Source organism: Protopterus annectens, chromosome 2.part0 (genome assembly GCF_019279795.1).
Source record: "Protopterus annectens isolate FY-2018-M chromosome 2.part0, PAN1.0, whole genome shotgun sequence".
Lineage (NCBI taxonomy): Eukaryota > Metazoa > Chordata > Ceratodontiformes > Protopteridae > Protopterus > Protopterus annectens.
In genome coordinates, this window is record NC_056728.1 from 319,149,864 (window position 1) to 319,172,959 (window position 23,096).

Consider the following 23,096-nt stretch of genomic DNA (forward strand, 5'->3'; position numbering starts at 1 on the left):
GGGGCAGATTTTCATAGTGTTTCACTGTTGCAGTCATTACTCTTGGGTTATCCTGCTGGCAGGCTACCCGCAGTCTGCCTGAATTCCAAAGTCTAGGTCCGGCATTGGTTGCTGTCGCCTCCTCCCTGACGTCAGTGCGCCAGGGGTATAAAAGATGCAGCCGATGCCATTTTCTTCAGTCTTTCTTGCCGTGCGGTGCCCGAAGCAAAAGCAGTTCAAGTGCTGGTTGGCCGACTCCTGAGATTTTCAAATACGAATTTCAGAACCGAAGTCTTCATTAAAGCTAAGTACCCCCATTGGGGAAACTTTTTTCTTGCTCCAGACCGATGTCAGAAAAAGTTAACAATTGGAAGTCAATTAATGAATTTTTACAGGCTCTTTTTACAGATAATTTCATTATTTCTAAATCTCTTATATTATTCAACACACCTGTACCTCAAAGTGTTAAAAAGGTTAAGCTTCCCTTGTTATGGTCTGTTCTAGCAGTGGCTAGGAAAATAATAACTAGAAATTGGATTTCAGATACACCTCCTTCGTTCAATGAATTTAAAAATGTTATGAATATAGTGTGCCATATGGAAATAAACACAATTAGGACTAGAACAAATAGAAAAACATCTTATTTTATTGTATGGGATAATTTACAAAATTTGTTAAAAAATTTTTTTTAATTTCAATAGCATGGTATTTTAGTTTAATTAATTGATCTGATTGTAGTGGATGTCTTTGTAAATACTTTAGTTGTTTTGTTGAATATTATAATAATACCTATTTTTAATTACTTGTATAAAATTGTTATGATATTTCTCTTGTATGTTAAAACAATAAACCTGTTTTGAAAAAAAAAAGAAAAAGTTAACAATTGTATTTCTTGTGGGAAGCAAATACCTCATAAGGATTTTCACTCTTACTGTATTCCTTGCCTAGGCGCTGACCACAACGTTGCTAGTTGTCGGTTTTGTGCTAGATTTAACCAACGCACTATTAAGCATCTGTTCAATTTTGCATTTCATTACTTTGGCCGAGGATTTAATTGTATAATGCCATCGGAACAGCCGACGACCGGAGTTTACAAAAAACGAAAGGACAAGGAAAAGGATAGGCATCTGAGATCCAAAACCAACGAAGAGGCCTCCGTTAGGCCAGTCGCCGGTTCTCAGTGAGGCACTTTCGCAGACCCTGGCACCCGCTACCTCAGAACCACAGGCCGCTTCAGACTCCCACGTGGAGCCGACTGGGCCTCTGGATACTCTGAAATCATTCCCTGAGTTGTGTCCAGAGCTGCTGAGCAGGCATCAGCTTCTAAGTGTTTTCAGACCTACACAATTATATGTTAAACCATCTTCAGCTTCAAAGACTAAAGCAGCTCTAAAGACAAAGAAACAAGTACAACATTCTCCTACTCAGACTTCTATGCCTAAAAAACAGATGCTTAAAATGGCCGAAGACCTAATTACTTTGATCAGGGGTTCCCATCCCCCTCCTGATAAGAGGCCTAGGCAAGAGACAGAATATGATTCTTCTTATCAGGTTTCTTTTTCCACTGATTCCTCTTCTGAACAGGATTTATTCTATGCCTCCCTATGAGGACTCTGCTGAGGAATCCATTCATTCAGCCTCTTCTCCTGAGGATTATTCTTTTGGGGAAACCCTGCATACCATGAGGGAGCATTTCCACTGGGAGAGCCAGGATTACTCAGAATCTAAGAAAAGGCTCAGAGACTTTCTCTTACTTCCACAGCACAGACCCCTTGCTGTTCCACCTGTTCTAGATATTGTAGATGTATTTTCAGAGTCCGGCCTGTCCCCTGACTCTTTACCCCCTGCACCTGCTAAACCAGACAGATACTACAGGGTCCCGGATTCTCATATGTTTCTATATAAGAACCCCGCTGCTGACCTAGAAACTATATCTCAGGGTCCCAAAGTGGTCAAAGCTTCCACTGCAAAAAACCTTGTCCCCTCCGATGGGGATTCTAGGGCACTGGACAGATGGGGGAAAAAAGTTTACACTTCTGCTACCTTGGCTGTAAAGGTTTTGAATTGTCAATTTCATATGCTTAAATATCAGTAATACCACTGCTTAAACAGAAAATGTTGACAAATACTGAATGTTCAGAGAACAAGGAATTGCAGGATTTATTGCATGCAGCTGAACCAGTTGGAAAGCATACTTAGCAATGTGGTTATGATTCACTGGAGGCCTCTTGCACGGCCGCTGTTACAGGTTCTGTTATTAGAAGGCATGCTTGGTTAAAGGAACAAAATCTGCCTGATCATGTTAAAGCAAAATTATTAGATGCCCCATTACATCATGATACTTTGTTTGGTGCTAAAGCAGAAGAGGTGTTGAAGAAAATGGAGGATAAAGCAAAATCCATGCAGCCAGTTAAGGATTTCTTACAGGTACAGCCACCCAGGTTTAGCAGGAACTGGCCTTCTAAAAATTGGTCCTTTCCAGTGTCAGACAAACCACATAGAGGCAGATACAGACGTCACAGAGGCAGATCTCAGCCCCGAGGCTCATATAGGCCTAAACAATGGGGTGCTCCTACCTCCAAAAGCGGAGAAGACAAATCACAACCTTACAGGAAACGGTCACAATGACTTTCCTCTGCCAGATCCAAGCACTTTCCTTTTGGTAGCCCCCCTTAGGGGGAAAACTAGCACTTTTTTCATCAAATTGGCAAAAGGTTACCCAAGATAGTGTCCCAAGGCTACAGGTTCCATTTTCACACCATACCAAGGGCAAAAGATATGCCAGACCTGCCACACAATCAATGGGCAGAGGCACAAAAGCAAATTTCAGCCCTCATACACATGAGGACCATTCAACAAGTATCACAACAAAAGCAGGTGCAATGATTTTACTCTAGACTTTTCTTGGTACCCAGAAGGACAAAACCTGGAGACCAATACTGGACCTGTCTATACTAAACATGTTTCTGGAAGTTCCAAAATTCAAGATGTTGACTCTACAGCAGCTACTGCCCATGCCGGGCAAGAAGGCTTGGCTTGTAACTTTGGACCTAAAAGAGGCATACCTGCATGTCCCAATCAGACAATCTTGCAGAAGATACCTCAGATTCATAGCTGGATCAATGCACTACCAGTTCTCTGCACTGCCCTTTGGCTTATCTATTGTGCCCAGGGTCTTCACAAAATGCCTGGCACTAGTAATTGCATTCTGCAGACAAAGAGGAATTCAAATATACCCCTACTTGGACGACTGCCTTATTCAAGCAGAGAACATTCTTCTAAAGCATCTGGTGTTTGTAAAAAGATTACTAATTTGCCTAGGGTACATAGTAAACGAAAAGAAATCAAAACTAGTATCCTCTCAATAGATAATATTCCTGGGTGCAAGCTTAAATAAAACTGCCCAGATGGCTTATCTCACGCCAGACGAACAAAAGCAACTGACTTATTTCAAAAAATTGGCAGCAAAACCCCCAGTTATCTGCAAGGAAAATCCTGCAGGCCTTGGGTTTCATGGCATCCTGCATTCTACTAATTCCATATGCCAGACTGCATATGAGGAAACTACAATGGTATCTAAAAAGTGTTTGGACTCAGCATTGCCACAGCCTGGCGACAGTAGTTACCCTCATTCCCTGCCTGCAACAGGAGTTTCGATGGTGGGCAGAGGCCTGTCGTCACAACAAGGGTCTGCCATTTCCTTTACCCACAGCCAGACAGACACTGACCACGGATGCATCAGATTATGCCTGGGGGGCCCATATGGCAGGAAAATGTATTCAAGGCACATGGCCTGCAAGCCAGATGCATCTTCATATCAATCAAAAAGAGATGCTAGCTGTTCAGAATGCCCTGACTGCTTTCAAGGATCTAATTCATCCAGGACAGCTACTGATGAAGACAGACAATGCTACAGTCATGTGGTACATAAACAAGCAGGGAGGTACACATTCCTACCCCCTCTGCAGACAAGCAATGACCTTATGGGACACAGCATGGGACACAGTTCACCTGCAAGCACAATTCCTGCCTGGAAAAACATACTCTGGCAGACGAACTAAGCAGAAACCTCATGGATCCCCATGAGTGGAAACTGGATCCACAAGTCTTCAGCATGATAAGGAAATGGGGATGCCCAGACATAGATCTATTTGTCTCCCCTCACAGCTGCCAATTACAGAGATTTTCCACAAGGATTTATCACAAGCAAGTATGGAGAGTAGACACCCTATACTTCAGCTGGAAAAATCAAACGGTATATGCCTTTCCTCCACTGCCTCTCCTTCCCAGGGTACTCCTAAAGGTCAGGCAAGAAAAGCCAAAAATTATACTGATTGCACCAGACTGGCCACGCCAGCACTGGTACCCAATCCTAAAGAGCTTGTCTCAAAGTCCAGCATGGATATTGCCTCAAACTTCTCACTTGCTGACCCAACAAAACAATCAGATCCTGCACAGCCAACTCAGGACCTTAAATCTGGCAGCATGGTGGATACTGTAGCCATTCAGAACAATCCTCTTTCTAAAGCTGTTATGGATGTCATCTTGGAGGCCAGGAGACCCGGTACCAGAAAATCTTATGCAGAAAAATGGAAGAGATTCTGTGCTTAGAACCAGGAACAAGGCTTTGACACGTATGTACCAAATATCTCTCAGATTTTACAATACCTAACTGAGATGCTGGACAAAGGCCTTTCTTATCAATTAAGATTCATGCCTCTGTCACTTCAGTCCATTACAATATGGAACCACCTATCTTTTCTCATCCTTTAATAAGGCAGTACCTCAGAGGGGCCATAAACATCAGGCCTCCAAGGAGGGCACTAATTCCAGCATGGGACCTCAATTATGTCTTGGAAAAACTCACTCTGCCTCCTTTTGAGACAGCGGATATAAAATTCTTATCCTGGAAAACAGCTCTGCTCCCAGCAATAACCTCCACCAGACGAGTCTTGGAGTTACAAGCACTCATGGCTGTGGAACCTTTTATCATTTTTCATCCAGACAGGGTTTCTCTGAGGACAAACCCAGCATTTATGCCTAAGGTGGTGTCTAGTGTGGCTCTCAACCAAACCATTCACTTGCCTACCTTTTATCCACACCCACAGAACAAGGGTGAGAAAATTCTGCATTCTTTGGACATACACAGACAGCTACGTTTCTACTTGGACAGAACTAAAGCTTTCAGGAAGACTGAGCAACTTTGTGTCGTATGCTTCAGGGTCACAAGGAAAGGCTATCTCAAAACAGACTATATCTAAATGGATAGGCCATTGCATCCGTTTCTGCTATTCTCAGCATGGCAAATGAGTGCCTAAGGACATTAGGCTTCATTCTACCAGAGCAGCAGCCACTTCAGCAACCTTCCTCAGAGGAGTACCAACCAAAGACATCCTAGAGGTTGCAACTTGGAGTTCAGTGCACACTTTTACAAAGCACTACCACTTACCTCTTTACTCTAAATCCAGAGCAGGCTTCGCCACTGCAGTTCTGCAGGGCCTCGTAGCCTCTCCTAATCCTATTTAGCCCAGCCACCCATCCTCAGCTTTGGAATAAACCCAAGAGTAATGACTGCAACAGTGAAACACGATGAACATAGTACAGTTGTGTACCTACCATAAATGTAGATGTTCGAGTGTGTTCACTGTTGTAGTCCAGGTTACCCTGCCCACCATCCCCCTTTTCTTTGCTGGGACTTATCTGTACTTCTCTATCCTATACAACCTATGTGGTGTATTTGCTTGTAGATGAAGGAAATGTTTAATGTTAAGTTGTCTATCTCGCCTTCATTCTTGCTGGATGGGTTCGGAGCCGACCTCGGCTCCGACTCGGCCACTCTAAAAGCTCGAGAGTTGGTTCCACCGGCTCGAGGCTCCCCTTATATCCCACAATGCTAGGCGAGAGTTACCTCAGATCTCGTTTGCCGCTACAGCTTCGAGGTTGGTTTTCTACCGGTTCTTGGTAAGTGACTTTTTCTTGTGTAATTTAGTCTATCAAAACCCCTTTAATTTTAATATTTTTACTTATTTCCCTTAGTTTAGAGAAATTTTTATCCCCTTCTAAAAAAATTCCCGTTTTTTTCCCTCAAGAACTTTAGGTTCTTCCCTTGGGCCTACAGGCCTTTTCTCTTCCCTAGTGGAGTGTGTGTGTATTATTTTAAAATCCTAGTTAGTGGTTTTTATTATAATTTAACTTGACAGGGTGTAATTAGTGTGTTTGTGTGTGTGTTTGTTTACACCTGTTTAAAAATGTCTAAAGAAGCAAAGGTCTTCGATTCAAGAAGTGTGATGCGTGCTGTCAGAAAATGTCTCTGACAGACGCTCACACTTCTTGTGTCTACTGTCTGGGTTTTGCACCTGCAGGACTCCTGTGCTGTGTGCCATGGCTTCAGCCCCAGGGTCCTGCAGGAAAGAAAAATAAATTGATATTAAGAGGCTTACTCAAGCCAGAGGATTTCCTATCTGTTTCAACAGGGAAGCCCTGTAAGGCATCTAGGTCTTCGGCTCCAACTGAGCCGAGACCTAAGGTTTCTCAACCTCTGCCTTCATCGGCTCCGCTGGAGCCGATAAGTCTCAGTCCACAGTTTCTGTGGCTCCTCGCCCGCCGGAGCCGAGGTAGTAGAGTTCCCGTGTCGGCTCCGACCAGACCTTCGGAGCCGACAACTAGGAAGAGGTCCAGGTCACCATCTCTTGGCTCCGTTCATTCGGCTCCAGGATCTCCCCTGCTGTCTGAACGGAGCCAAAGATCTCACTCCTCTAGGTCATCGAGGCTGTCGGATCATGACCTTCAGAGGGTAGTGAGTCGACTTCTTAAGTCCGAGGCACTGGCCCAGATGCTTCAGAGCCCGACTCATCAGTCTATGCCTGCCCCGTCCATCAACATATTCCTCCTTCGACTCTCTTGAGCTCGGAGCCAGGTCGCCGGAACCGAGACTGTGATAACGCCGGAGCCGATACAATTGTCTTTGGCTCGCTGCCGGCTCAGTTTCTTCCTTGAAGAATCTCGGCGCGGACTTCCCTCGTCGGCTCCGGTGAGTGGCATCGGACCCTTGTCCGACCCTCTCCCTCGGTGCTTCGGCGCTGGTGAGTTCGGCTCCGACATCGGCCTCGGAGCCATCACTGTCGGTGCCGAGGGGGGTTCTTAGCTTCTCGGAGCGGGGACCTCTGGCTCTGCCTGACAGGGGTGCATTTGAGGTCATGCGGAGTGTGTTAGAGCCTGGCTCTACTCCACAGTCGGCTCCGGCCCCTCCCCCACGGTGCCTCAGGTTAAGTCGACTCACTCCCTCATCCCGGACCGTAGAGAGCCAGCTCCTCAGGAACCCCTGTGGGATTTCATCCTCTTCCGAGGCCTCTCCTGATTTGGCAGAAGAGCCCCTCGGAAGAGGAAGTGTAAGAGGAAACACATTGACTCACCTGAGTCCATCACGCCAGACACAGATTTGATGATTCTGAGGGTTCCCCTTCCCCTTCTGAAGATGTCTCATTTGCAGACATTCTGGAGATCCTGAAACAGAGGGGAAATTGGCCAGCCCTCAACCCTTCGGAGGACGAATCTGTGTATCTTGAGGCGTTTGGCTCTCGCCCTTCCACCTCCTGGGTGTCCCCCTTTGACCCCTCATGCAGGTGGTTGCTAAGAAGGCATGGACGGCTCCTGATTCAGTGGACCCCACTCCCAGGAGACCCTCCAAGTTCATAACAGCACCAGCAGACAAACAGTTCTTAACAAAAGGAGTTTCTCTGGATGCTATGGTGGTAGCTGCTGCCACTAAGAAGGAGCTAGCTGATCCTTCAGTACCTGTCCATCCACCTAACAAGGAATCTAGGTCCATGGACAGGTACGGAAGCGGATGTTCTCGTCAGCGACATTTACCATGCGTCGCTGAACTACCTGTGCCATTTTACTCATCTTCAAAGGGACTTGATCAAGGAAGCGAGTGAAATGTTAAAGGACCCTACAGCTGCGGGTTTCCAAGATAAGATGAACACGCAGCTGGCTACCCTAACTCCATAACCAACTCCTCCATGCCTTCTTTTACGCGGCTGATGGAGCGAGCAGAGCCGCAGGGACAGGTGTAGCCTTACGTAGGCATGCCTGGATGTGGCTATGCAATTTTGCGGACCCTTCAAGACGTCTTTCACTAACTCCCCGTTCGATGGATCATCCCTCTTTGGTCCAAGTGAAAGAAACCTTGACTAGGTGCGAAACTGATGGCAAGACCCTTTCTGCCATCGGAGTCCGTTTTTCTACTCCTTCTAGGCCTTACCCCAAAGGCCAGAAAGGTGGAAAGATGTGGTTCCGTAAACAATCTCAAGGGACTTCGCCTGACGACAGAGTCGTTTCCCACCAGAGGCAGAGGCGGAATAACAATGGTAGACGCCGCCTAGGGGCAGGGGTCCGCAGAACCAGGGCAATCGGGAAGCCTTCCTGACAAGCCCTTTCAGCATCCCTGAGGTGTTGCCCGACTGCCCATCTTCGGAGGCAGTCGGGAAGATTGTCACTGTACCCAGAAGCCTGGCTATCCCTGACTCAAGACAAATGGGTACAGTCCATCATTTCCGAAGGCTATTCTATCCCCTTTCTTCGCATTCCAAATCAGTCAAAAAATCCCTTCCAGATGTTCCACCTGCTCAAAGGGATCTAGCGGTTTTGGAGATTTCAAAACTGCTTGCAAAAGAGCAATTCAGCCAGTTCCAGCAGACCAGCAAGGATCCGGAATCTACTCAAGGTTCTTTTAGTTCCAAAGAAAACAGGGGACTGGAGACCAATTTTGGATCTCAGTGTCTTGAACAGATCAGTCAAGAAAACAAGATTTCGATGGTCACGCTGCAATCCATCCTTCCCCTTTTGGGCAAAGGAAACTGGATGTGCTCTATAGACCTTCGGGATGCGTACTATCACATAAAATGAACAGACGCTCCAGAAGATTCCTCCGCTTCAGGCTGGGAACCAGTCATTTTCAGTTCAGGGCCCTGCCCTTTGGTCTCACCACTGCCCCGGTGTTTACCAAATGCATGGCAGTGGTAGCTTCTCACCTGAGACGACAAGGATTCCAGGTGTTTCCATATTTGGACGACTGGCTCCTCACAGCTCCCACCAAGCATCTCCTTCTGATGGCCAGAGATTATACTTTTCGCGTTTGTCAAAAGCTGGGTATTTCAATAAATTGCGAAAAGTCTGTTTTGTCGCCTTGTCGTACTATTACCTACATAGGCGCAAATCTAGATACAGTAAACATGTCTGCAAGACTAACACATCAGAGAATAACAGACATTCACAAACTGGTATCACTCCTTTTCAACAACAACAGAATCAAAGCCAGGTTAGTTCTGAAAGTGTTGGGAATTATGGCAGCGGCCATACCTCTGCTTCCATTAGCCAGATTCCACATGCGGATCCTTCAATGGATGCTCTTTACTCAATGGTCATACCAGCAACTTCCAATGTCTCACACCATTATGATCACGCAAGCGTGCAAAATCATCTCATGTGGTGGATGTCTTCCCTCAGCTCTTGTTGGGAAGACCCTTTGTTCCACCTCCTCCGGTTGCTACTCTGACAACGGATGCCTCCCTGATCGGGTGGGGGAGGCATTATCAGGGCAGGACGGTCCAGGGCACATGGCAACCAAACGAATGCCACTTGCACATAAATGTTCTGGAGATGAGAGCAGTGCTTTTAGCGTTGCAAGCCCTTCAAGACTCTCTTCCCTTGGGAACGATTGCAATCCAAACAGACAATATGTCTGTAGTGTGGTACATCAACAAACAAGGCGGAACCAGGTCTTACCCCCTGTGTCGAGAAGCACTCAGACTGTGGCAATGGCCGATTTCTTCTCGGCGGTTTCTGATAGCAACGCACATCCCCGGAAAGTCCAATCAAATTGCGGACAAGTTGAGCAGAGCCATACTCATGCCTCACGAGTGGTCTCTGAAAGACTCTGTAGTGAGAGAAATTTTTCTCAAGTGGGGTCAGCCTTGCTGCGATCTTTTTGCTACTCCCCAAAACAGCAAGTGCAGAGAATATTTCACTCTATTCCCTCTACCAGGCCAACCCAGCAGAAACACTCTAGTCCAAGTTTGGCCCCGGGGACTTCTGTATGCATTTCCTCCCTTCCCACTGATCTCTCAAGTGATACAGAAAGCTATTGCTCAGAAGGCCTCATTGATCCTCATTGCTCCTTACTGGCCTCGACAAGTGTGGTTCCCCTTTCTACATCGTTTTCTTGAGCGACCGTGGAATCTGGACCTAGTTCCAGATCTTTTGATCCATCAGTCGGGTCAGTTTCATCGCTCCCTCCCCTCTCTGAACCTCACTGCTTGGTTCCTCCAGTTCCAACCTTAGCCAGGCTTCCTCAATTATCTCACTCTGTTAGAGATATTCTGATAGCTTCCCATAAATCTTCCACTCGGAAGATTTATTTGAGTAAGTGGAAACGCTTCACATATTGGGCACAAGGAAAGGACATAGATCCTTTCACTGCTTCCATCCAATTAGTCCTTGATTTTCTAGCTGAACTCTTCCATGCAGGTTCATCTCCTTCTACACTTAAAGTTCAATTGGCAGCTATTTCTAACTTTCATGTGGGTATTTCTGAATCTGCCTTAATGTCCCACAAGCTTTGCAAAGCCTTTTTGAAAGGAGTTTTTCTTCTCAGACCTCCTATAAGAAATCCTCCTTCTCCTTGGGACCTAAATTTAGTTCTTGCTTCCTTGATTCTTCCCCTTCGAACCTGCAGTCTCCTGTTCTTTAAAATTATTATCATGGAAGACTCTTTTTCTGGTAGCTATTACATCAGCTAGAAGAGTTTCAGAGCTTCAAGCACTCAGCTGTCGCCTCCTTATCTTTTGTTTCATAAGGACAGAGTATCTTCTGAACTAACCCGTCCTTTTGCCTAAGGTGGTCTCGACGTCAAATCTAAATCAAAGCATTGATCTACCTGTCTTTTTTCCAGAATACTCCAATAGGTCTGAACAAAAATTACACTGCCTGGATGTTCACCGTCAATTGAGGTACTACTTGGTTAGAACAAAACAGTTCAGAAAATCTGATCAGCTGTTTGTCTCCTATCCGGCAAGCAGAAAGGGACTTTCAGTTTCAAAGGTATCATTATCCAGATGGCTAACATCTTTGATCTCCCTTGTATATGAAATTAGACATCAAAAGCTGCCTGATAAACCTAAGGCTCATTCCACCAGAGCTTTGGCTACTTTAGCCTTCCAAGACAGACTGCCTATTGACACCATTTGTGCAGCGGCTACTTGGGCTACTCCTCACACTTTCATTTCTCATTATAAGTTGGATTTAGCTTCTAGGCATAGAGCTAACTTTGGTTCCACTGTTCTCAGGAGTCTGTTCCGTTAGGCCACCCGGGACAAGGTGCTAGGGACGCGGTCCCATCCAGCAAGAATGAAGGCGAGATAGACAACTTAACATATAGAAGTTATGTTCTTACCATAACGTTCCATGTTAGTTGTCTTCTTCTCGCCTTCTTCTTGCGTCCCACCCTCCTTCCCCCTGGCCTGGACAGACCTAGAGGAGTTGTGATTGTGACCTCTCTTTCTACCACCTCTTTCTTAGACATATGCTATTTTGCATATTTCCTGGTTCAGGATGTAGGTCACCCTTCTTTCTTCCTGTTGTTAGAGGTGGACTCTGTTTTACAGTTATACTGTTACTATTATAAGCTGGGGTTAGCTTACAAACGAGATCTGAGGTAACTCTCGCCTAGCATTGTGGGATATAAGGGGAGCCTCGAGCCGGTGGAACCAACTCTCGAGCTTTTAGAGTGGCCGAGTCGGAGCCGAGGTCGGCTCCGAACCCATCCAGCAAGAAGAAGGCGAGAAGAAGACAACTAACATGGAACGTTATGGTAAGAACATAACTTCTATTTTTTGTGCATGCATGCTTTATTGGCATACCTTTCAGCCTACCTGTTTGGGGGCACCTGACATCTGGGGCAAGAAAAACTGAAGAAAATGGCATCTGCTGCATCTTTTATACCCCTGGCGCACTGACGTCAGGGAGGAGGCGACAGCAACCGACGCCGGACCTAGATTTTGGAATTCAGGCCGATTGCGGGTAGCCTGCCAGCAGGATAACCCAAGAGTAATGACTGCAACAGTGAATACACTCGAACATCTACATTTATGGTAGGTACACAACTGTACTTTTAGGTGCTTTGGCTGACCCATTAGCCACCCTAAGAGGCAAGAGGATTCTGTAGTTTGGCCGTTCTTGATTGTGTACATTTACTTTTTAAAATGTCTTCCCAAGTGGACTGCAAGGTGGAGATGGGATGAAAGTCTAAGGTGGATGAAAGTTTGGGTGTTTGGAGAAGTTTGCTTTTTTTCTGGGTGAGGGCATGGTATTGTGGGTGAGACGGTCATTGTATAGTATTTTGAGTAGCTTCACAGGAAATTTTGTGTAGTGGGAAATAAACTGTGGATGGATCTCTTTGGATCTAGTTAGAACATATGCTATGGCCTGAAGTTACAACCTCCAATAAGTGCAGCTACCAAACAGCAACAATGACACAACTAAGGTTGTAGGCTTATATGGGTCAAGGCAGGCTTGCAGGTCAGTAGTAGAATTTCAGAAATGCTGACATTATGGAATTTATGCACCACTGATTTTGACTCCTGATGCAAAGGAAGCACAAGCAAGTTGATATACTTGGTTTGTTTTCTGGAAAAGTTTAAAATGCAGCTTGTTGCTCATGCCTTTAATCTTGTGGAGGGGAAATGTTTTTCTCACTTGAGCTTTACAATGCCTACTTTCTTGCTTTGGTTCTCCTCAGTGTCGGTGAAACTTTTATAGCCTCAACCTACCAGTATTTTGAAATCACACCGTTGTATTGCATTTCAAAGCAGCAGTTGGAAATCATTCCACAAATGTCTGTGTGAAGAAACATTTTACTTAACTTTCTAAGAGGAGTTTATTAAAACCTAGAAAGTTACTGGTCTTTATACTAAGATTATTATGCAATAAACATATAATTTTGATTATATTAGTTGATGTCCTATTTGCATGTTGCAGTATTCATAACCTTTCGGGTCTCTAGGTGGAGGCTAACCCAAAGTCCAGCCAGTATACAAAAGCTTTAGTCACTGCAAGGTATGTGGGATGTCTGACGTTGGCTGTAGTGTGCTTGGGCCATAAGTGGCTGGACAGTGAAGTCGCTAGGTGGAGACCAACAAAGGTTATGAATACTGCAGCACAGAAGAGAAGGACAACTATTATATCTTGGTAGTCTGCTTTAGGCTGAAGGTATTTAGGGGAAAAATATTTAGGGTCTTAACTGAGCATGCTTCTGAAGAAGGTTTTAACTGCATTTGTTTTTATCAAGTTAGATGGCATGATAAAATTCTCAGTACCCCATGTTTGCAGGAGCAGCTCCAGCTTTGGTCTGTGTCTGTCTTTTTGACTTTGGGAAAGGAAGTGTCCAGTGTTGCAAACTCCCATTTCTTTCTGATGCTTGATGCCCATCATGGTCCCTTTAACCATCATTAGAACGTGACTAGTTTCTAAACCTGAAATGATTATAAAGTGCTTATGAGGACAGCAGATAAGAAACAGGACCATTAATGGCTGAACATCTTTCTGATAGCTTACCTGCTGTGGATGCTAGAGATTTAACAGTACAATCTGTATCGCTGCTGTTTAACGTGTGACTTCCTGCTACTTTGCAAAGATGAAAATAAGAGTATTGCCGGAAGGAATTTCTGGAGGGTCATCAGATGCCTGTAATTAAGCAAACCAGCATATAGTTGAAATACCGCAACCATAGTTCTTCTCTCAGGCCTAGCTTGTCTGCTGGTCCTGAAGTGGTTGTTACTTCTGTGTGCTTCCTTCCCTATGCTTAACCTGCTGGTTGGGAGCAAATCCTTGGTTGAATTTAAAGATATGTGGCACCTCATACACTTCCATTGGGAATGTCGCTGCTTTTTTAGAAGGTTCGAGTCATCTTGAAAATAGAGGATTTGGGGATGGAGCTTTATATGGATCGATAACAGTATGTACAAAGGAGTAGTTCTTGAGAGGAAAAACTTAAAGGGCAAAACATCCACTGACAACAACAGTTTAAGTGTTCACAAGTGAAGATTTAGTAAATACTTTGTCAGATTGGGTGATACAGTACCACCTAACCCAAAGCAGCATTTAGAAAGGCTCGAGACAAATGAGGGAAGGAATGACCAGATTAAATTGGATAGACAGGATTTCTCCTGTTATTTAAATGTATTATAATTTTAAGACCCTTCACTCACTGTTGCCTTTCTTCTTGCTGCAGATGATAGGAATTTACTAAAATTCACTTTACTGTTCCATATGTGAGAAAATGGACTGCAGTGCTTTGCTTACTTGCAAAGTTTATAAACATATAATCAAGTGTCATTTGGCTCCTTTTAGTGGGTGCACAAGCATATGTCCTTATCACTGTTGCAGTGTTCTTTATTAAAGGGATTCCCTGCCAAGGGTAGCCCAACGTCTGGCCAGTGTACCAAAGCCTTAAGTTTTTATAGATGATATAGGTCACATGTATACTCCCCACTCAAGGTGTAGAATGTAAAGGTGACTTGCGTACGTACATGTGAACCTTGCCACCAGTCTGAAGCCGCCTTTGCTCCTAGATCTGAATTTTCCTCCCTGTTTGCTGGTAAGCAAGCTATTTTTTCAGATAAGCGGCCCTTAGGAGTTTTACTCTTGTCTTACTTTTTTGGGTTTGTCAGTTTGCATGTCATCCAGAAAGGGCAAATGTCAGTGTAGGAGGCAGATTCCCCATAAGGATTGTCGCATTGTTTGGGTGCTTATCACGACCATAAGACATATTCTATTAGCCAAGCATTTGTCCCCAAGACCCTATGTAGTCCTCTCCTCCTTGTCTGTTTACCTGGAGAACCAGCATCTTAAATTGCTGGCACAGGGTGCTGTGACAGAATCTTCCCGTACTGACAGCTGCCTGCCAAGGAAAAGGCTAAAAGAGTTTGGTCTGAATCTGCTGCTGTCCAGCCTCCCCTAGACATCTGTTGTGAAGCTGGTGAAATCCTAGAGGATTGCCCGGTTGGTTTGTCAGGTTCCTCTGCCAAGACCGTATCAGAGGCCGATATGAATCCTACTTTTGGGATGTTCTTCGTAGGTTATGCAGACATCCATTCTGGTGGTCGAGGAGGAACCTCTGTTAATCATTTGAGGGTCTGAGGGAGTCCGAGGGAGATTCTGTGCATAATTGTGTGGGAGGAGATTCCTACTATGTTAGCTGAATGTAGACAAGGTTTGGAACCTCTGAGGGTGTTTAGAGCAGATGTCCTCAAAAGAAGAAACAAAAAACTTAAGCATATTTTCCCTGCTCCTAAGTATCCTTGGTGTGAATGGCAGAACTTTACCCAGGGGTTATTTAATGTATTGATGGCCATGAAGCCTCTGAGGAGTTTGTCCCTGCTTCCCCTTGGTCCTGTATCCAACTCAAAAGGCCCAGACAGCAGGACACCTCTGACGACTTCTGTTCTGGGGAGGAGTCTTTGGCATATTCCTCTGGATTATAGGGTTTTGTTCCCTTTTAGGCACCTTTTTTTTCTGAGGACTTGCTTCGGGTTCTGCAGGAGGCTAGGAAATCCTGTGTCCAAATGAAAGATTTTCTGTTTGATGCCCTGCTTGTAATCGGGATCCACTTTATGTGGCTCTCTCATTTGTGTGAATTGCTCTATGCTGGGTTAGCGTATTATTCTGTTAAAGCTCACTTTTCAGCTATTTCTGCTCCTCTGCCATTGACTCCTCTGGCCTCTAGGTTTGAGGTCATGCAGTTTCTAAAAGGAGTCATTCATATCAGACCTCCCAGCCTATTCTACCTCCCTGGGACCTTTAATTTTGTTCTTGAAAAATTAACTCTGGCTCCTTTTTGAGCCTACAGCTTCAGCTTCCTTGCAGCATTGCACATGGATGACTGTTCTTTTGGTCCTTACTTAAGCTAAGAGTGTGTCTGAACTCCAAGCTCTTATGGCTGTTTTTTGATTTTTCATAGGGACAGTCTCTCTTACTAATCCTCCTTATGCCAAGGTGATTAATGAATTGTCTCTTAATCGGTCTGTTAATTCACCTCTTTTTTCTTCTCAGTCAGCTAGTGAGAAGGCTCTTCACACCTTGGATTTGCATAGACAGCTTGGATATTATTTGGATAAGAATAAGGCCACTCACAAGTCTGAGTAACTTTTCTTTTCATTCCAAGGCTCTAGGTTTAGCCATTTCTAAACAAACCATTTTTCTTCCTGGATTTCTAAGGCCATTTCTTTTTGTTGCTCCTTTCATAGGAAGTGTTTTAGTCTCTGTAAAGGCTCATTCTAAGAGGGCTGTGGTTCCTCTGGTGCTTTTTTCAAAGGGTTGGATACCAATTCCATCCTTAAGGCTGCTACTTAGATCTCTGTCCATAACATTAGTAAGCATTACATATTGGATGTTTCCAGACCTGTTCTGCATGGTTTTCCTGAGGGCCCTTCTGGGCCTTCCTCCTTCCAAGTTTGCTCTTGAGATTTTGTACTCTCCCTTTAGTAATGAATACTCCAACAGTTTTATGGAAGGATGCAGTACAACTGTGTAAGATCGTTCCATAACAGTAGATGTCTTTCTGTTCACTGTTGCAGTATTTGCTCCTTCCTCCTTCCCCGTTTTGTTCTACTCTTTTCTTTTTTCTTGTTCTGGATGCTCACGTACTTCCTATGACTGTTCCTCCTGGGGCACTTCATGTCTGAGATATGTACGTCCATATGTCACCTTTATGTCTTGCACCTTGAGCGAGGGGTATACCTGTGATGTACGATGCCTATAAAAACCTAAGGTTTTGGTATGCTGACCAGACTTTGAGCTGCCCTTGGCAGAGAATGCCTTTAGTAAGGAATACTGCAGCAGTGAAGAGAAGGACATCTACTGTTATGGTAAGATCTTTACACAACTGTACTGTGGTGTAAACTATTTTTGTAATTACTATTGCAGCTTATAAAGCATCAGCTGAACTGTTGTCAAAAATGCAACATTTTTCTTGCTCTTTTTTTAGGTGTTTTGGGACATGTCTACCTGTAAAAAGCAAACTGTCAAAATAAAAACTGTTAAGACTTTCTAACCAGTCAGTGACTAGCATTTAGCAAAATATTTTATTTCTCCCAGCCTTGACCCTCCTACTTCACATTGCCATATGCAGAGAAGAAAGGTTTACCTTTTGAAATCCGCAGTCAGTTAAGGTGTGCATTGGAAGCAGGAGGGTAGTTATGCTTTGCTGGCTTTTCTTTTTTGCTTTCCCATATGTCCTTGCTGTCACACTGGGCACCAGGGCGGAAGCATGCTTTCACTCACCCGTGCTATAGTAAATATGCCCAGTTTGTACATTGAAGCTCTGTGTTTGATGGCCCACTCATGATTCAGCTTCCGTTTCCTATGTGGTGATATTTGAGGAGTGGTATCTAACTACCACCCTCCCTGTGTTGGCTGAACACCCAATCACACTCCTACTTTCCTGTTAGGTTTCTTCAGCACATAGGCCCAGTAGAACAACCTAGGCTTCTGGAAATACTCTCAGGGCTGCATTCGTTTACAGTGTAGCTGGCTGAAAGGTTTCTTGCTTTGTCTCCTTTAAGAAGAAATGAAATAAAAGCTTGTAATGTAAGCAGCTGGTCATGCAGAATTGAAGGTTATTCATTAAGCAGGCTCCATGGGCGATGAGGTACTGATTTCAGAAGTTGTATGTGGACTGCAGTGCAGCAGAGCCAGCTATTGAATGAAAGTATTTAATTTCTACTCTGAAATTAAATTGTTGCAGCTTAGTATGTGTGGAAAGAGTGAATTGTGGACAGCATATTCATTGAGAGTAATTTTAGTCTTGTTTCAGATCATCTTTGACCTGCATGCCAGTATTTAGCTCGTGCTGAATCAATACTGAAACAAAACCTTTTAATGCAAGATGCTCAGCATACATCCAGGACTGGCATTGGAGATTATTAGAAAGTGGATCAAGGACTTAGAGCCTTCACTAGGCTGCTTTCGTTTTCATCTCTGACAGCCGCTTCAGTGTTAGACTGCTGTTAGGTTTGGTCATTCGTTGCTCTGTGTGCTTGGCTCAGCACTCGCTCTGTCTCTCCTTAGAATAGTGCCACTATTGCGGCCTGATGAAATCTCAATTCAGTACAAAAATTCCTGTCTACAAGTCTTAATTTGTATAAATTTTAATTTCACACACAGATTTTCTTTTGTATACAGTGTTCCAGTTTGATTTTTTTCAAAGAGGAAGAAAAGCTGAACTATTTTAGGTGCCTTTCATTTGCATATTTGTTCTAACAGCTATATTAAAATCACTATGTACAAAATCATTATTACAAGCTTAAATACTGATTGGCAACACGCTGCATAGCTTCTTAGTCTTATTAACGAATAAGTGCATGGGCTTCACAGACACCATGTTACTATTGTTTGCTTATACCCTCATTCTTGGCTGATTTCTTAAAGCTGTTGGCTGCCAAAAAAGGGATTACTAGAAAATTGAAATCAAAATCTAAACCAGCTGTAATTGAAGTACTGAGTATTGTAAAGGAAATAAAAGAACTGGAGGTAGAATCTTTAGAATAGTGAGGGGGCAAATTAGAAGTAAATGGAGTTTGAATAAACAATGCAATGCAGACTTAAGGAGAAAGAGTGAGGTTTAAGGGAAGGCAAGAAATGAACAATTCATGTAACATTGGAGTGAGTAGTAAAGAAAACACACACTGCATGAAGATAAGTTGCTATGGCTTTGTTTTTCTGTACTGTGTACTTATTTAAAATTTAATGTTTTAAAAATAGTGAATAAATGAGCACCCACTATTTCTGAGAAATATAGAATGAATCCGCACATGCAGTGGTGGTACGCGGTAGCATTGTTACCTCGCAGCAAGAGGTTCTCCCATTTGATTCTCTGCTTGGCTTGGGAGTGCCTTCTGTGTGGAGTCTGCATGTCCTCCCTGCAGTTGGGTAGCATTCGAAAGACATGCGTGCGTAAATGGGCGTGCCTTCGTCGAAGGTTGGGCGTCGAGCTGGTACCTCGGCGTTTCATAAAAATCTACTGTCCATCATTAGCGGACCGGAGTTCTGCTGTGGCAACCCCTTACCGGGAAAAACCGAAATACAAACAACAACATAGAATGAATCAGCACCATATTGTATAATCCATTTGATTCTTTTGTCAGGTCGTTGATGCCAATGACTTCAGATCCATTTCTTTCAGTCACAGTAAGATATTAGTTGAAGGTATTATGTTTATTATATTCATTTGCTTAATCTGTATCACAAACTTAATTGAATTTGGAAAATCTAAGCCGGTGTGCATAGCTGAACTTCTGTATGCACTACTTTTCCACGTACCTCAGGTTCTTTACAATGAAGTAAATTGCTTACAGTTTTGTTCGATTGATTACAGTATGTATTTTCCATTACTTCATAAGAGTACAGTGTCTGGCACTGCAGCACTTTTACTGATAGACTTTTTTTTTTTTTAAGTTATCACTCGTTCTGCATATTGGACACCAGCCAAGTGATTGCTAAGCATACTTTGTCAGTTTGCAGGTGTGGGATCGGTGCAAATCTGAACCTAATGACTCCACTTATTTCCACACAGTCTGCTCATTTATCTTGTGGCAGTAGGAGCTGGGAATCCCCAGGTGAGGTGCCTACAGCCAATCAGCTTATCCATTCTACAGGAAGATTTGAGTGGCAGTGAGTAGGCCAGCTTCCTGGTCATGTAGGATATCCTAAATCGCCCTTTTGTGTAGCGCACAGCTCCATGACGGCTCTTCTGAGCTGCATTATATGTTGCCTTCTGAGAAGGTGCATACCTCCATACCCCAAATTTCCTCTCAGTTTACTATGCTTACTGTGTGACTTGCATACATCAGCTCACGTTCCATGTAGCGAACACCTAGTGCTCCTGCTAGATGTTACCCATAATGAGGTGGTGAGCCAGAACCACCACTTCATTATTGGCAAGCTGGCAATGGCGGCTCACTCCCATTACCAGCTCTGATGCCTGAGCTGCTATTCAAATTCTTGTCACCTATGACTTGGTCTGTGCTGTATCCCTGTGTGCCATTGTGCTGGCTACACTGCATTTGGAACTTTGACCTTGCTTTCAGTTGTGGCAAACTTGAAGCTGGCAAGAAGTTCAGAAGTGGATGTACAAAGTCCCCCTATCATGTTGAGATGTCCGGCTTGACCCCTGTAAAAAGTATTTATTTTATGGGAAACTGTCAGTAACCCTTTTCTGTCATGGAACACAAATTTAACACTGCTTTGACTGGACCTACTGCTTTTCAACTTGTACCAATGAGTTCAAAATATTTCAACTCTTGACGTGCATAGAGTTGATTTAATGATACACCGTGAAGAGCACAGTTACAGCTGAACTTTTGGCAAGAGTGATTCATGTAGAAAATAAACCCATACGATAATAAAGATCAATAAGAAATCCATACAGAAAGTATGTGGTTTATGAAGTATGAGAGAGAATTGTACTTGTTACAATCATGTTGACGAATTAACCTTAGTATGTTTGTAAGCTAGTGGATGTATTTCTATACATGCATGATGAAAACTTAGACCAAGTCAGTATATTGAAGTGGTTGAAAATACTGATTTGGGGAATCTATACCCCTCAATTACAAAACAACATATAAGGAAAAAAATTAAAAAAGGAGAAAGGAGGCTAGGGAATGTGTGATGGATTTGAGCGAAGGGATACTATACTAAGCTGTGTGGTATTTCTCCAAGTCATTTTAGAAATGACATATATATGGGATTTGGGAAAAACAATGTTGGGTAATATATGGGGTATGGAAGCAGGTGGTCTTTGCAACTTTTAAATTTTACATTCTATTCAATATAAAATTAAATTTGTTTTAGGGTAGAAGGAAAAGATCCCTAAAGTTGTGGAGCAAGGAAAAGAGAAGATGAGGTCTGCAGCACATAGATGTTCTTCATTCCACATTGCTGCAGTCCTAACTATTGGGTAGTCCGCTGTCCAGTCGGCCCGAATACCAAAGTATATGGCTGACGTCGGTCAGGGCGCATTAGACTGACGTCAGTACGTCAGGGTACTAATGCGCATGACCGACGTCATATCCTCAGTCTTTTTTGCCGCATGGTCCGATGCAGAAGCAATTTTGCGAGTGCAGGTTGGCGTTCTGAAAATTTCTGAAGTCAGAGTTTCAGACCGAATCAAAGTTGGCTAAGTACCCGTTAGAATATTTTGTTTTTCTTGCCTCAGTATTTAACCGGATGTCAGAAAAAGTGAATAACTGTATTTCTTGTGGGAAACAGATACCTCATAGGGATTACCATACTTTGTGTATACCTTGTTTAGGGCCTGAGCACGTCGTTGTTGGATGCCGTTCTTGTGCTAGATTTAACAAACGCACTATTAAGAGAAGGTTAGACTGTGCCAGGTTAGTGTTTGGGAAGCGTTGTAACTATAAAATGCCGTCGGGTGCTCCGACGCCAGCTTCGGCTAAAAACGCAAGGACAAAACAGCAAAGCCTAGAGGGGAAGAACCGACAGTCCCAGACGTCGGTTCTTTAGAGGGCTCAGTGGAGCCGGAGGTTTTGCCAGGTGTTTCTTTGGAGTCTCAGGGAGAGACTTTACTGTTACAGGATGTTTCCTCTCAGGAAGTAGGCCAGGCTGAGGGGCTTCTCAGGTGGCTGTTCTTCCCTCACTTCCTAAGGTGGTTAGGGCCTCCCTTCTGTTTCCAAGGCTTCTTTAAGGGGCAGGCCAAGTTTTGCTTCAGTGGGGTTTCTCCTAGTGCTTCAGGGTCTTTGCCTAAGAAACATATGCTTAAAATGGCAGAAGATTTGATTACTATGATAAGGGGTTCTATGCCCCCTCCTGATAAGAGGCCTAGGGTGGAACCTGAGCTTGAGAGTTTTGAGCAATGCTCTGAGGCTTCTGAGTCTTCGGCTGAAGACTTGCAGGAGTTCCCTACTTATTCTGATTCTGATGTGGATGATTCTACTCCTTCAGCTTCTCCTCCTGAGGATTTTTCATTTTCAGAGACTTTGCATTCCATGAGGGAGCATTTTAAATGGGAAGGCCAAGATTTCTCTGATTCCAGGAAAAGGCTTAGGGAGTTCTTGTTTTTACCCCAGCATAGGCCTTTAGCTATACCCCCTGTTTTGAATGTGGTGGAAGATGTTTTTGCAGAGGCTTCCCTGAATCCTGATTCTTTGCCTCCTGCCCCAGTTAAACCGGATAGGTATTATAGGGTGCCTGAAGCTCATAAGTATCTTTTAAGAGTCCTAGGGCAGACCCGGAAACTGTCTCTCAGGGGCCTAAAGGTGTAAAGGCCTCAGTTGTTAAAAATCCTGTCCCTCCTGATAAAGAGGCAAGGGCTTTGGATAGATGGGGAAAGAAAGTGTATACTTCTTCCACTTTAGCCATGAGGGCGTTGAATTGTCAGTTTCACATGTTAAAATATCAGAATTATCTTCTTTCACAGTTGAAATCTAAGGTGGATGCTCTGGCGGAAGGTATTGACTGTAAAGAGTTGCAGGATTTAGTTCATGTGTCTGAACAGGTGGGTTAACATTCCTTGCAATGTGGTTTTGATGCTGTGCAGGCCTCCTCCAGGGTGGCTGCCACTGGTTCTGTTCTTCGTAGGCACGCCTGGTTGAGAGATCAGAACTTAGCTGAGCATGTTAAGACAAGGATTTTGGATGCTCCTTTGCAGTCTGATGTGTTGTTTGGTTCGCCTGTGGAAGCAGTTTTGAAGAAAATGGAGGACAAGGCTAAATCTATGCAAACTGTTAAAGATTTTTTACAGGTGCAGCCTCCAAAGTTTAGTAGAAATTGGCCTGCTAAGGGTTGGACTTTTCCTGCTTATGATTCCCAGTCTAGGGGTAGGTCTAGACGTGGTAGGGGCAGAGCTCAGGGTTCTTTTAGGCCTAGGACAGGGAGTTCCCCTGCTCAGACTTCTGGGGAGGGCAGGGGTCAGTCCTTTCGTAAGCAGACCCAATGACCTGCCTTTTCAGCTGCCAGTTCATTCTCGCCTGGCAGCACCGCTGGGAGGAAGGCTGTCTCTTTCAAAGAAAATTGGGATTTAATTACCCAAGACAGATGGG

At 44.1% G+C, this 23,096-nt stretch overlaps 1 protein-coding gene across 2 annotated transcripts in view; it reads left to right on the forward strand.

Moving 5' to 3' along the window:
• SLC12A2 (solute carrier family 12 member 2) overlaps positions 1-23,096 on the forward strand; it is a 2,115,502-nt gene that overhangs the window by 322,179 nt on the left and 1,770,227 nt on the right. The gene's annotated exons all lie outside the window — the stretch shown is intronic.